The 13,052-nt window shown below is 43.2% G+C and overlaps 2 long non-coding RNA genes across 6 annotated transcripts in view; one reads left to right on the top strand and one right to left on the bottom strand.

The window, feature by feature from the left end:
• The window catches only part of LOC309352216, a 450,312-nt gene extending 437,308 nt beyond the window's left edge, over nucleotides 1–13,004 (bottom strand). The window contains exons 1-3 of one of the 5 annotated variants that reach the window (XR_014161141.1): nucleotides 10,737–10,874; nucleotides 8,942–9,054; nucleotides 2,588–2,923 (exon numbers count right to left, since the gene is read on the bottom strand). This is a non-coding gene — a long non-coding RNA (uncharacterized lncRNA). Of the gene's footprint in view, nucleotides 1–2,587; nucleotides 2,924–8,941; nucleotides 9,109–10,736 lie in introns of all 5 variants that reach the window. The other 4 variants (XR_014161142.1, XR_014161138.1, XR_014161139.1 and 1 more) reach the window with 4 other exon arrangements.
• Nucleotides 6,707–10,675, top strand: LOC309352281. The gene is made up of 2 exons (XR_014161229.1): nucleotides 6,707–7,757; nucleotides 10,520–10,675. It is a non-coding gene; the product is annotated as an uncharacterized lncRNA (long non-coding RNA).
• Nucleotides 13,005–13,052: the final 48 nt, after the last annotated feature.

Raw genomic sequence — 13,052 nt, forward strand, 5'->3', positions numbered from 1 at the left:
GTTCCAGACGGGCAGTGGCAGTTGGTGAGAGCGAAACAGCTTTCCTTGGCGGGCTGGAGTGAAGACTTGGACTTGCAAGTCGGTGAAGGGGGGGGTGTCGGACGGAGCCGATCGGCAGACCTTAGCAATGTGGCCCCTTGTGGAACACGATTGGCCAAACCGACTCGCCTACGCGACGCAAGCTGAATGTCACATGGAGAAGTGTAATCATAGAGCAAAAGCAAACTCCTATACTGTCTGCCCCCATTGAGGAGTATCAATATCTCCCACAGCTGCTGTGATTCTACAAAAATGCAGTAAAGTATAAAACAACACTGCCTGAACATGCAGCAGGAGGAGGAATGGGGCTGTTCACAAGGTATTCTGATTCCTTAGCTTTAAATTGTCCTCTTTTCTGCAGATCAGAGCTGGAAATCAAGAAGAACAGAGTACACCAGACCCACCAAGTGTCCCTATTTTCCATGAACAGTCTTGGATTTACAGAAGCCATCCCGGTTTCTGATATGATCCTAGAATGCCCTACTTTTCCTTAGAATATCTCTGTTTTCATCTGTTATGGAAATTACGGGGGGGGGGGAGGACATCTTTAAAGTTGTTAAATGTTACAGATATTATGCATAGATGCATCCTTTTGACTTGACAGTTCAGGTAAGTTACCTAGCTTTAAAAATCATATAAAATCAACTCCTTTGCCAGTTTCCTCCATTCCAACACTATTTTGCCCTTGGAAAAGGGACTCCAGGAAGTGCCCAGAGGTGACAATTGCTGAGCTGATTGTTGGCCAAGGAAAGCCTAATCCCATCACCAGACTTGTCAAGGGGTCCAGACATGCAAAGGAAGTTCTATTGTACTTTAGGTGGTGGGACTTCAGAGGTGTTTGCCCATGCTAATATTATACCTGGGTCTTGCCCTGACATGTCTGCTTATGCTAATCTTGTACCAAGGACTTGTCTGGACATGTTTGCCAAGGTTTAACTAATGTAACCCCTGTCTACCCCTCCCCTTGTGTGACATGTCAGTGATGTAGCAATGATGTAGCAATAACGCTGTACGAACTGTACTCTGGGATATGGTGGGAAAGTTTTAAAAGTCCTTGTCACCCCATCCTCGGGATTCAAAATTCCTCTTTGAACCTGTTGCGCACTAAACTTTGGTCTACAGCTATTTGCTCTGGTTGGTGGCTGGACTCCTTCCTTTATTCCACAGGGACCTGCGGGCTCTGCCCAACGAGCTGGGTGACTGAGCAGCATCGCACCTAGATTTTTCCATAACACATCTGAGAAATGTTGGATATGGAGTTACGTGAGCCAAGGAGATAAGGAGCCAAAAAGATAAGTAACTATACAATTTTTAGAAGAAAGAAGCTGTGAGACCTTCATCTGGAAAGCACTCTTCCTGTCTTTTTTCTGCTTAAAATCTCCCCCTAGGTATTAGTAGTAGTAGTTTTGTATACTACCCTATACCCATAGATCTCACAGCGCTTCGCAGCACAAAATCACAATACTAAAACACATGATACATAATAAAAACAAAGACAACCCAATAATCCCCCCAACCACAACACATTTTGAAAGGCCTGGTTGAAGAGGAAGGTTGTTGCCTGGCGCCTATAGGGAAACGCTGGCCTGTGAGTGCTCCAATTGGAGAACAGCCTTCACCAAAGGTCTCACGGGTTTTGAAGACACTCGAACTCGGGATGAAAGGGAGAAACGTGCTAAGAGGAAGGCATGCTTGATAAACCCTCACCATGATCAACTCCCGCCCAGAAACCTACGTCCCCACTGTGGAAGGACTTGCGGCTCCAGAATTGGCTCCACGGTCACTTACGGACTCACTTTTAAAACCGTGTTTATGGAAGACAATCTTACTTGGCTACAAGTGATCACCAAAAAAGAAGAAGATAATGAAAGCACCCACTGAACCTCCCGAGGGAGACCATTCTACAAATGGGAGGCCACTGCAGAAAAGACCCATCCACATGTTGCCACCTGTCTTGAACCTCTGGCTTACCTGGCAGCAAATCAGTATATCAAGCTCCCGATGCAGGGTCAATCCACGTGTCCAAAGTCCAAATCAAAGCACAGTCCCATAGAGATCCTGGTGCTTCCAAGCTGAGGTCCATCAACATGGGCAGTTGAGCAGACCCAGCACCTCAGCTCTGCGGCCGTTTTATACCTTGCATGCTGATTGCAGCATCTGGGTTTGATGAGGCATGTGACCCTCACCTGTTCTGAGCCTACTCCAGCTAAGGAATCACACACCTCCTCCCAGAGTTAGTGAGCCCCACCTGGACAGCTAAGGAGCTGGGCTGTGGGCCCTTGCCAGTCTCATTCTCCTTGAGCATACCTTCCACTGCTCCCTATACCTCAGTCTGCCATGTTTGTGGAGACAGGAGCCTCTCTGACTCTCTTGATGGGCCCTACTGCTCTGGTTCCTGCGCACTGACCCCCATCCCCCTGCCATCCTCTATCACCCCATGAGTACTTCCTACGCCAACCTCTCCTTCACCACCCCCAGCTTGCCCAATGTGTCCCAGTCCCAGCTATACCCCACTCCAGGATCTACTTCCTCCTTCCCATTGTCCTACCTGTTCATGACACCATCCGTCTGACACCACAAGATGATCTCAGGGCCTTGGTATATGCAGAGAGGCAATATTTCAGTTATTGCGGTAGCTTATTGCCCCTGAAAGTGGCATTAGTAGGAGACAGCATTCCAGGGGAGGCAGTTTTCAGCTGAATATGACAGTAGATTTTTCTCTAAATAACTGGCTCTCAGAGATAGGTTGATGTCATAAAGCTAGGTAGGCAGTTATAATGATGAGATGATGTCACAATGCAAACCTTATATGGCTTCTCTGCTACTCTTCAAAGCTGTGCGCTACTTAGCACAATAAGGGGATTTTCTCTCTTGTTATCTTGATCTGCAAGACACAAAAATCTATATTGTATTCAGCCAGTTGCACCCTGGGTTCCAGAAAGTAGTGTTTATTTAATTTCATTAACAAGGGTGCTAGCTACCTTGTTCTGGGCAACCTGTAGAGAAACATTGCAGTTACCACTGCAAGTAGACTTGGCCTGAGAACTCTCTGGCTTCACCTGGTCTCTTTGTTTTTTCTTCCCCAAGGAAAAGGTGAACATGAGAAGCAAGGCGTTTGTGGAGTCTAAGACATCATCTTCACCTTGCAATGGCTCCCTAGGATTACACAGCAGGGAAAAGGAGATAGCAGAACAACATCCCCTTCTCCCAGCTAGATCCCTGTCTAGTACAGCTGGCAGACGAGTCCCAAAAGCTAAGGCCAGCATAAAGGTAAAGGTAAAGGGACCCCTGACCATTAGGTCCAGTCGTGACCGACTCTGGGGTTGCCAGAGTCGGTTTCCAGGTCATGTGGCCAGCATGACTAAGCTCCTTCTCGTGAAACCAGAGCAGCACACGGAAACGCCGTTTACCTTCCCACCGGAGCAGTACCTATTTATCTACTTACACTTTGACATGCTTTCAAACTGCTAGGTTGGCAGGAGCAGGGACCGAGCAACGGGAGCTCACCCCATTACGGGGATTCGAACCGCCAACCTTCTGATCAGCAAGTCTAGGCTCTGTGGTTTAACCCACAGCGCCACCCGTGTCCCTAAGGCCAGCATACATGTGTCATAAATGAGTCGGTCTGAGAAGAGGCACTTTTAAAGGTAGGATTCAAATGACTAAAATTGCATTTGGCAAGTTGCTGCAGCATAGTTTCATGTTCCCCATTTGTAAAATTGGAATTGTGTAACTTGATCCAATGTCCTCTTGGAAGCAAGATCCAATGACTTGGAGTTTCCTTCCAAGTACAGTAAAATGTCTTTAAATCTGGAGATTGACTTTCCAGGCTTAAGTTGAGGAGACCAGCACTGAGCAGACCATTGCCCTCCAGAGGTTGCTGGACTACAACTCCCAGCATCCCTGGGACTGATGGGAGTTTGAGTCCAGTAACATATGGAGGACAGCAGGGTACGCAAATTCAAAATGTAACAATTTGTTTTCAGTATAACAGCAGGTGGCAGTATGCGCAAGTAATAAATGGCGCGCGCACACACACACACACACACACACACACACACATATTAACATGAAATCCCTTTATCTATTCTATTTAGAAACCAGCAAATGATCTTTTTATGCAGAAAAAAACTGCACAAATTGCAAGTTTTAAAAATATATTTTATTCCATTCTCATTATTCCAGCACACTGTACAATGAAATCTTAAGTGGTGTGAGTTGAACGAGAAATATTAGTTTTGTGAGTTTGCCACAAGGTGGCGAGGCAACACTACAATTGTTTAATGAGACAGGGGGAAAGCAATTAAAATGGTTCAGAATGACTTTTATGGTGGCAACAGTTGGTCAGTCACAAAAGTTTGATATTGATCTTTTCTGTTTTGTCCTTCAGTATATATTTCCCACAGAAAGGCTTTAACATTCAACATCAGAACTGGAGAATATTCTGATAGAGCCATTTAAATCATGATAATTCCTGGCAATGAGTCCTCCTACAGTAAACAGGTCAGCCACCATCAGCTGTGTTTTAACCCTGCCCAACTTTTGACTGTTCCATATTTAAAATGCTTCAGTGCAGCTGAGCATCAGTTCTTGGCACTTTGGGAAGGGAAGAGGTGGCTAGCAGGAGCCAGTCATCCATCAACAAACACTACCCCCATGAGTCACAGCACAGAATTATGTTGAGTAAGGAAGCCATCTCAGACAAATAAATAACTTCAGGCTGAAGTCCTATAAACACTTAACTGGGAGAAAGCCCCATTGGAATCAACAGGACTTGCTTCTGAGTAGATATCAATAGAATTTGCACTTTTAATAAAATTATAATTAACAAATATAAATATATTGAATTGAAAAAACATTTTAAAGAACTTTTCCAAAAAACACACACACAAACTAGAGTCCTTTTTGCTGGAGATAATTCAGATGGAAATTCCCAGGTGTCAAAAAAGGTTATTTATATATGCTACTACGGCGGCCTGTGTTTTGTTAGCCCAAAAATGGAAAACAAGTGAGGTCCCAACCAAATAAGAATGGCAACTTAAACTGATGGAATATGTGCAGCTTGCAGGTCTAACTTATAGAATAAGAGAACAAGAAGAACATTTGTTTAAAGAAGATTGGAAAAATGTTTATTGAATATATGGGAGGAAATTGTGTGCACTTGAAAATGTTGGCAGAATTAAGATAAATTCAACAGTGTAAATAAGTTTTGATGGAAGTAATAATGGAATACTGAATGGTTTAGGTTCTATAAAATATGCAGGGATTTATGCTATGCAAAACGAACCATGGAAAGAGAAGAAGGAAAGTCATTGATATTTTAAGGTTGTGTAAATGAATATTCTAAAGTCTAAAGCAGAATAAATAAATAAATAAATAAATAAATAAATAAGAATTTGCACTTTAAGCAGCAGTTCCAAACTGCTTATGTAGAGTAGGGAGATTGCTGAATCTATAGAAGGTGACTGGAAACAAAGCCAACATTTCCCATTATCTTTATAGCATAAGAGTTCCGAATGCAGTTTCCCATCTTATGCTAAAGAGAGAAGTGGAAAAGAAAACAAGTGTGTAGAGTTATGAGGGAGGTCACAGTGAGTGTGGGCATCTTGTACTTGTTTCTTCCACAATTCAACATTTTAAAAATACAAGATACCTGTATTCCAGTACCGTGTGTGTGTGTGTGTGTGTGTGTGTGTGTTCTATGCCGTCACACCTATCACTGTGGAGGATGTAGAAAACCACAGGGTACAAACAAGCAAGAAGGGTTGTAAGTTTGTAATCCTCAATGAAATTTTTGTCTCTTTCAAAATGTCTGCACAGGCATGCATGGCATCTCTACATGTGTCTGCATTCCAAACTGCTACAGAAAGTGTTTTTAAAAGTAACTATGGCTACGCTTACAGATAGCACTTTATTCTGGAATCAATAGAGAAGGAAAACTTGTTTTTTCTATGTAGTCCACACGCAATCCAGATCTATTGCATGTTTTTTGCCCATGAAAAGCACTTCATGAGAAACTAATGCGATGGAGTACTAAAAGGTCCAAGTCTGCCATTTGAGCAGCTCCTGCATAAAAATGCCATGTAGCAGAACTCTGGTCTAGTCTTGGGTTTAGCACTTTCAGGTTGGGTTTAAGGGACCCCTGACCATTAGATCCAGTTGTGACCAACTCTGGGGTTGTGGCACTCATCTCGCTTTACTGGCCGAGGGAGCCGACGTACAGCTTCCGTATCATGCGGCCAGCATGACTAAGCCACTTCTGGCGAACCAGAGCAGTGCACAGAAACACCGTTTACCTTCCCGCTGGAGTGGTACCTATTTATCTACTTGCACTTTGATGTGCTTTTGAACTGCTAGGTTGGCAGGAGCAGGGACTGAGCAACGGGAGCTCACCCCGTCACAGGGATTCAAACCGCCGACCTTCTGATCGGCAAGTCCTAGGCTCTGTGGTTTAACCCACAGCGCCATGTTTTTTGCACTGCACATGACAGAAATCAACTCTTAAGGTCATGGGGCTATAAAAAGGAATTTTTAAAGGAAATATAGGCTTGGTTCACGGTTCACATGGCAGATTACCTGCAAATGTACATCTTTCTGGGGAGGAGGTTGTGGCTGCTTTGCTCCTCCTCCAGCCTATTTTTATTATTATTGTTATTATTTGGTCCTCCTGATGCACTGAGCTAACTGAAGGTTTGACTTAGCATGTTTTCCAAACTGGGATTTGTGGTTAAGCTCTCTCTTCAGTAACCATGAGCTGTAGCCAAGAACAAGTTGCTTTTCTCTTCCCAAGGCTTGCTGTGTTGTACAAACTAGACCTTGGTGCCTCCATATGTTATGTAAGATGTAGTAAGCGAGACTAATCTCAGTCTGCAATCCTTGGACTTCTTGAAAGAGGGAGGGAGAATCTATGACTCATTCATATCTTATGAGAAGCAATGTTGGAGGTACTTCTGTGTTGCTGTACACTGTGTTACTTTGGTCACATCTATAAAGAGGAACTTAGGGTTCCCAAACAACATAGGCTGCGTATATACAAAATTATTTGTAGCACAAAGGTGTGGTTTTTTCTCCATCTGGAACCTTCATGCTTATCCTCAACATGCTGTTTTCAATCTAGATCGACTCTAGCTCCTGCTGTCCACTAGGGTGTGTGTGTGTAGTTACTTTGAAAACACTTCCCTTGAACAGGTTATCCATGCCTTTCCCTTTGTATGTCCCAGGTCAACAAAGAAGGTGACTGTGATCTTGATATACACCCAATGAAATAATTGAACTGGTGTGGAATGGATTCACTCCCTATTGCTGGAACCACCTACCTACATATGTTTACAAATGGACACACTGTGCAGTAACGCAGAAACAATTTTTTGAGATCATACTGAATCATGTTTTGGGCCCAACTTGTGCAGGGCTTTGCAAATCAGCACAAGACTAGAAAGGCTTCTCCCTGAGCTGTCCATGATGTCAGTGGGTAAAGCATTGTGAGCTCCCTGAGTGACCATCTATGAGACCAGGCTGGTTTCCTTCCTGAGCTAGCGGTGGTATCCAGGCAGAAAGGGGCTAGTCACTGGGACAGGCTTTATGACTTCAGTGTCTCCAAGGCCAGGCAGGCTGACCCTGATGTCAGTGGGCAAAGCTTTGTGACTTCACCTCTCCAGGCTGCATCCCCACCTCACTCGGCTTGCCTGAACTGCCCAGGTAGAGACACTGGGCCCTGAGTAAGTATCTATAGGACCTGTCTGCAGATATGATCTCCAGGAAGTGTGTGTGCGCACGCACGCACGCACGCAAGCATCTGCACGCAGGGAAGAAAGGGACAGAGAGATGATAGGTGTGGGGGTGAGTGGGGGAAGTCAGGGGGCAGGGGCTTGGGTGGTGCATGCTTCTTCCTCCTGCTAGGTAAAGGTAAAGGGACCCCTGACCATTAGGTCCAGTCGTGACCGACTCTGGGGTTGCGGCACTCATCTCGCTTTATTGGCCGAGGGAGCCAGCATACAGCTTCCAGGTCATGTGGCCAGCAAGACTAAGCCGCTTCTGGCAAACCAGAGCAGCGCACGGAAACGCCGTTTACCTTCCTGCAGGAGCGGTACCTATTTATCGACTTGCACTTTGACCTGCTTTCAAACTGCTAGGTTGGCAGGAGCAGGGACCAAGCAACAGGAGCTCACCCCGTCGCGAATACAACTGTATTCAGCCATAAAATTGAGTTTTCCTCCTCCTTTGCAAATGAAGGGTCCATGGGAAGGTCTGTAGATGAAGGGGCAGAGCATGCAACTGGGGCCAGGAAAATCCCCCAGGCCAGCATGTTCAGGGAGGGCTGTGTGAAAGGGATTTGAGGCCCTGTCAATCGGTTTAGACAATGGTGAGGTCTCTATAGAGTACTGTTGTGTCTGAAGGGAAGGCAGTTTGAAAGGTGGCAGGTGAGGCTTAATCTCAGGGAGGAGGTGTATGCAGGAAGGGTGAAAGTGCCCAGGATTGAGGGGAGGGGAAATTTAAGGCCGGGGTGGCAGATGCAATTGAGTGGGGAGTAAACTGAAGCCGCTGAAGGCAGGGGTCTCATAGACAGAAAAGCTTATGCCCAGGGTGCAGTGACAGTAGGGTGAGGTAGAGAAAAAAGTGCCGGAACTGCCCCCCTGAGAACTTTGGACTTTCCACAAAGATATTTGTGTGTATGTATGTGTGTGTGTGTGTGTGTGTGTGTGACTTCAGTTTGGCGTTACTTCAGTTTCTTCAAGTAAAGGTTGGGAGGCTGAGGCCACAGAGCTCAATAGCACGGTTCCCGGTTTTTCTGGTGCAAGTTCGGCTCCCAGAGAAGCTATATTCCTGGGAAACGCCCTTTGCCTCTCTCATGCGTGCCCAACAGTTAAGGAAGAAAGGAATAGAAGCTTTAAAAAATGCTTACGTGCCCTGGCGCTTGCTCAAAATGGCGCACAGAGTTCTTCTCTGCTCCACACCCGTTTTGAGTTGAGGCAGCAAGCTCAGCCCTGTGCTGCTCATCTGAGAGCTGAGTTTCGGCTGGGGGGGAAAGGCCTGGAAGTTCATAACATGTATTGACATCCAATGAAGCTGCTGAGTTTCAGGACAGATTTTTTTAAAAGTACTTATTCATGCAGTACATAGTCAATCGCACAGGAAGCAGTGATGGCCACCAACCAGGATGGTTTTAAAAGAGGATTAAACAGAGTAGAAGTAGTATGCTTCTGAATAACAGATACTGGACACTGCAGTCAGGTGGAGTGCTCTTGTGCTCCTCAGGTCCTGATTAAAAGTTCCCATAGGCATCTGACTGGCCACTGTGAAAACAGGATGTTGGACTAGATGGGCCGTTGGCCTCATCCAGCAGCCTCTTTTTATGTTCTTAGCATTCAAAGAACAGTTAAAAACATTATCTCAGTTAGTGATTTCAGGGTTGTCAGCCATTAAATGCCTGAGCAAATAGAAATGTTTTAAAATCCCCCCTGAAAGACAATTTATAAGAAGCACATAAATACACTATTACAACTTAAGAGGGCAGGTGTGCAACAAATGGTGCTTTTTCATTCCCCCTTCTACACAAAAAAGTTCAAATGAACAATTTATTGGGTAATGTGTATTTTCTATGAAGTCACATTCGTACGACTAAGGTGACCCACACAGCTGCCAGAACTTGTTAATGATAAATGTTAAGTAATATTTAACCTATAATATGGTCAGAAAGATTGAAAAAGATGTTTTGATGACTAAATATAGAAATTTTAAGTTTACTGTTGCCATGTTCAAAACAGATTAGGGCAGGTGAGACTCGAAGAAAGTGGTTTTCCCAAGGCAACCTCAGAGCAAGTTTGTAGCATAGGTGAAATTTGAGTCATGCACTTCCTGGCTCACAGCTTGCTCTCTTAACCACTCCTCTCTAACCTAGTTACAGCAGGGGCAGAACCCACACCTTCTGAAGTTTCCATTTCTACTTAACTTTTAAAGGCTTAGCAACTCTGTCACGTATTTAACTGAATCATAGCAAACATACTGGCACCACCAGCTAAGACCAGCTGACATAATTCACTATCTGTTGATTTTGCTGTAAAGAGCAGAAAGAAATAGGCAGAGAAATGAATCAAGATTGTTAAGCAAGACCTCACCAACTTGAGGAAGGCGAATTGGTCTGATCTGAAGCCCAAGAACAGAGATGTGATGTTTCCACATGCACCTTGGATTACATTTGTAGCTAACACAAATAACAAAAAAATGTTTTGTACAGATGTACAGTACTATTTAAAATACAGTTTTGTAGGCTGAATCATATCCAGGTGAGGGCCATTCCATTCCAACAGGCCTTTAGGAACTGACTGTTTTTAAGGAAAGGGCTGGCGTTGTGATGTTTTTCTTGTTATTATCCTGGTTTTTAATTGATCATTTTATATCATTTTAATTCTGTTAGTGTCTAGTTACTTTTTAATGATTCTCTTTTCTGTTTTATCTTTGGTTTTGTATTTTTATCTGTTAGCCACCTTGAGTTCCAGGCTGGGGAAAAGGCAGAATATACATTAATATAAGGACTATGATGATAATATAGGCAACCTATGATGTAACAAGAAATATCAAATGAATATTCCCTTTAATACTCACATCACCAACATATAAACAAGGCTTGTTTCTGTTAGCTATTTGTGATTTTTTATAAAAATGTATGCCTTACACAAATAGTTGAAAATAAATCTTACTTGTCGGGCTGGCAACATTTGAACAAGTAGTATTATTTACAAACTGCTCCAGACAGCATTTGCATGAAGTCCCCACACCCTCTCACCTTCATAGTCAAGGTGGAACTGAATAACCAAGCAACTCACAACTGTCAACTGCCTGTTTCCAACTGCCACCTTCTTTCCACAACATCATTTATTCAATGTGAAATACATTTCCATTGAAATTGCATTACAAATACTAACAGTTTCTAGGGTTGCAAAGTGACCAGAAAATGGGGTTGCTTCTATTGTTATTCCTCCCCCCCCCCTCCAATTTTGTTTTGCTTTCCTTCGTTTTATTTTCACTTCACAGGGTAGGTTACTGCTTTTGTCCTCCCTGTCTCTGCCTCTGAATTAGTTTTAGGCTCCACACCCAGCCTCTGTCTAGCTATCAGAATTGTTTATTTCAAGACTAAGGCTGCAACCATATGCACACTTACCTGAGCGTTAACTGCCATTTAATTAAATGGGGCTTCTAAGTAGGTAACACAGAACTGTAGTTTGTTTCCTTTCCAGAGAAGCCATAGCAGATCAAAGCCATCTAGTTAGTGCTCCCTGGCGGCATAATACTCTTTCCCAGCATTATTATACAGCAATGGAATTTCCAATAACAACAACAACTATTATTTTATTATTTATACCCTACCAATCTGGCTAGGTTTTCCCAGCCATTATGGGCGATTTACAGCATATCTAAAAATATTTTTTTTAATCAAGCATTAAAAACCTCCCAATACAGGGCTGCCTTAATTTCTCTTCTGAAAGTTGTGTAATTCTTTATCTCCTTGACATCTGAAGGGAGGGCATTCCATAGGGAGGGCGCCACTACCAAGAAGGCCCTCTGCCTGTTTCCAATAGGATCACGAAAGCAAAGGGCTCTGGGTGTAGACATAGTAATTCAATACAATATTAAAATCCATTAAAATCCATCTGTATTATTTGGAAACATGAAAAAGAAAAAGGAAAGAAGGCAACACAGCTGAAAACCTATTAAAGTAGAGAAAAGGTCTGAAGTACTGAGAAGTATTATATGGTGAAATAGTATTAAATATATGCATTTCTAGGACATCCATTAAAAAAACCCATATGTATACTTTTCTGGGCACATAACATAAAATTTGGCACATGCTACAGACACACAAGGTCTACCCATTCCAACGAAATGTGTCTAGATTGCAGTTCATTCACCAAGTTCACCACAAGGTGGCACGGAAACACAAAAAGAATCACTTGAGAGCACTGGAATTCCACCAGGTGTCAACCAAGCAAAAACAAGAATGACTTTTTGACCAAATACCGGTACTTCTATGTAACTGAAGTCCTAAACTTTTGCAGTCTATTCATAAGCATGTGTACTCAGCAATGAGCACTACGAGAGTTCAGTGAAACTTGCTTCCTGGCATGTATGCTTAGAACTGCAGCTCTAAAGTACTTGGTTACTTGTGAGTAACTTCCTCGTGAAATGCTGAGTTCAGCTCAAAGCCATGCTGCAATCTGAGCTGCAATTCTGAGACAAGAGGTTTCAGCAGAAATGCATATGCTCAAAATAAAATATGTGAACTATATTTATAAACTCAGGAAATGATTAGTTCATCTGGCCCTTAGAAGTACAATGAGAAGCAAATAATTTGAGAACAAAATGCCAGAACTTTTGAACAGCTAATATACTGTGATTACACCAAAAACCATGTACCTTTTGACTAAAAGCTTTGCTTGCAAAATACCTGAAGAGGCCAATGACAAGTAGGATTGTGAGTGAAAGCAGTGCTCTATTATCCCATTAATGGTTTGAAGGCTCTGATCCTGTACACACTTGCCAGGAATTAAATCTCATTTAACTCAAGAGGGCTTGTTTCTGAGCAGATGCATCTAATAGAAACCAACCAAAGTAAATCCACCCTTGTTTTTCATGCAGCATATCTTTGTCAAACAAATTAATAAAACTGTATCAAATCAACTGACCTATAGCCAATACAGCACTGTTTTTAAAGATGGCACAAGGCATATAAATTCTAACAGCAGCAATGCAAATCACAGACAACTGGGCTTTAATAGCATAGGTCTCAATAAGAAAACCACCTCGGGGGCTTTTAAGAAAGCTGTCTTCATATAGGAAACCTGCTAATATTTGCAAGTGGATTTTAGATGTCCAGGCCCTTAGCATAGATTTCCAAGCGTATCTTCTTTTTCAAAAAATCTAAAACTAAATGCAAAGCAAAGCAGACCAAGCTCCCCAACTGCTGAGATTTCTGCCTCCCTCTGGAAAGATGCTAATTCCGTCACTGCTCCCATTTA

Source organism: Podarcis erhardii, assembly GCF_964252035.2.
Source record: "Podarcis erhardii genome assembly, chromosome: 11".
NCBI lineage: Eukaryota > Metazoa > Chordata > Lepidosauria > Squamata > Lacertidae > Podarcis > Podarcis erhardii.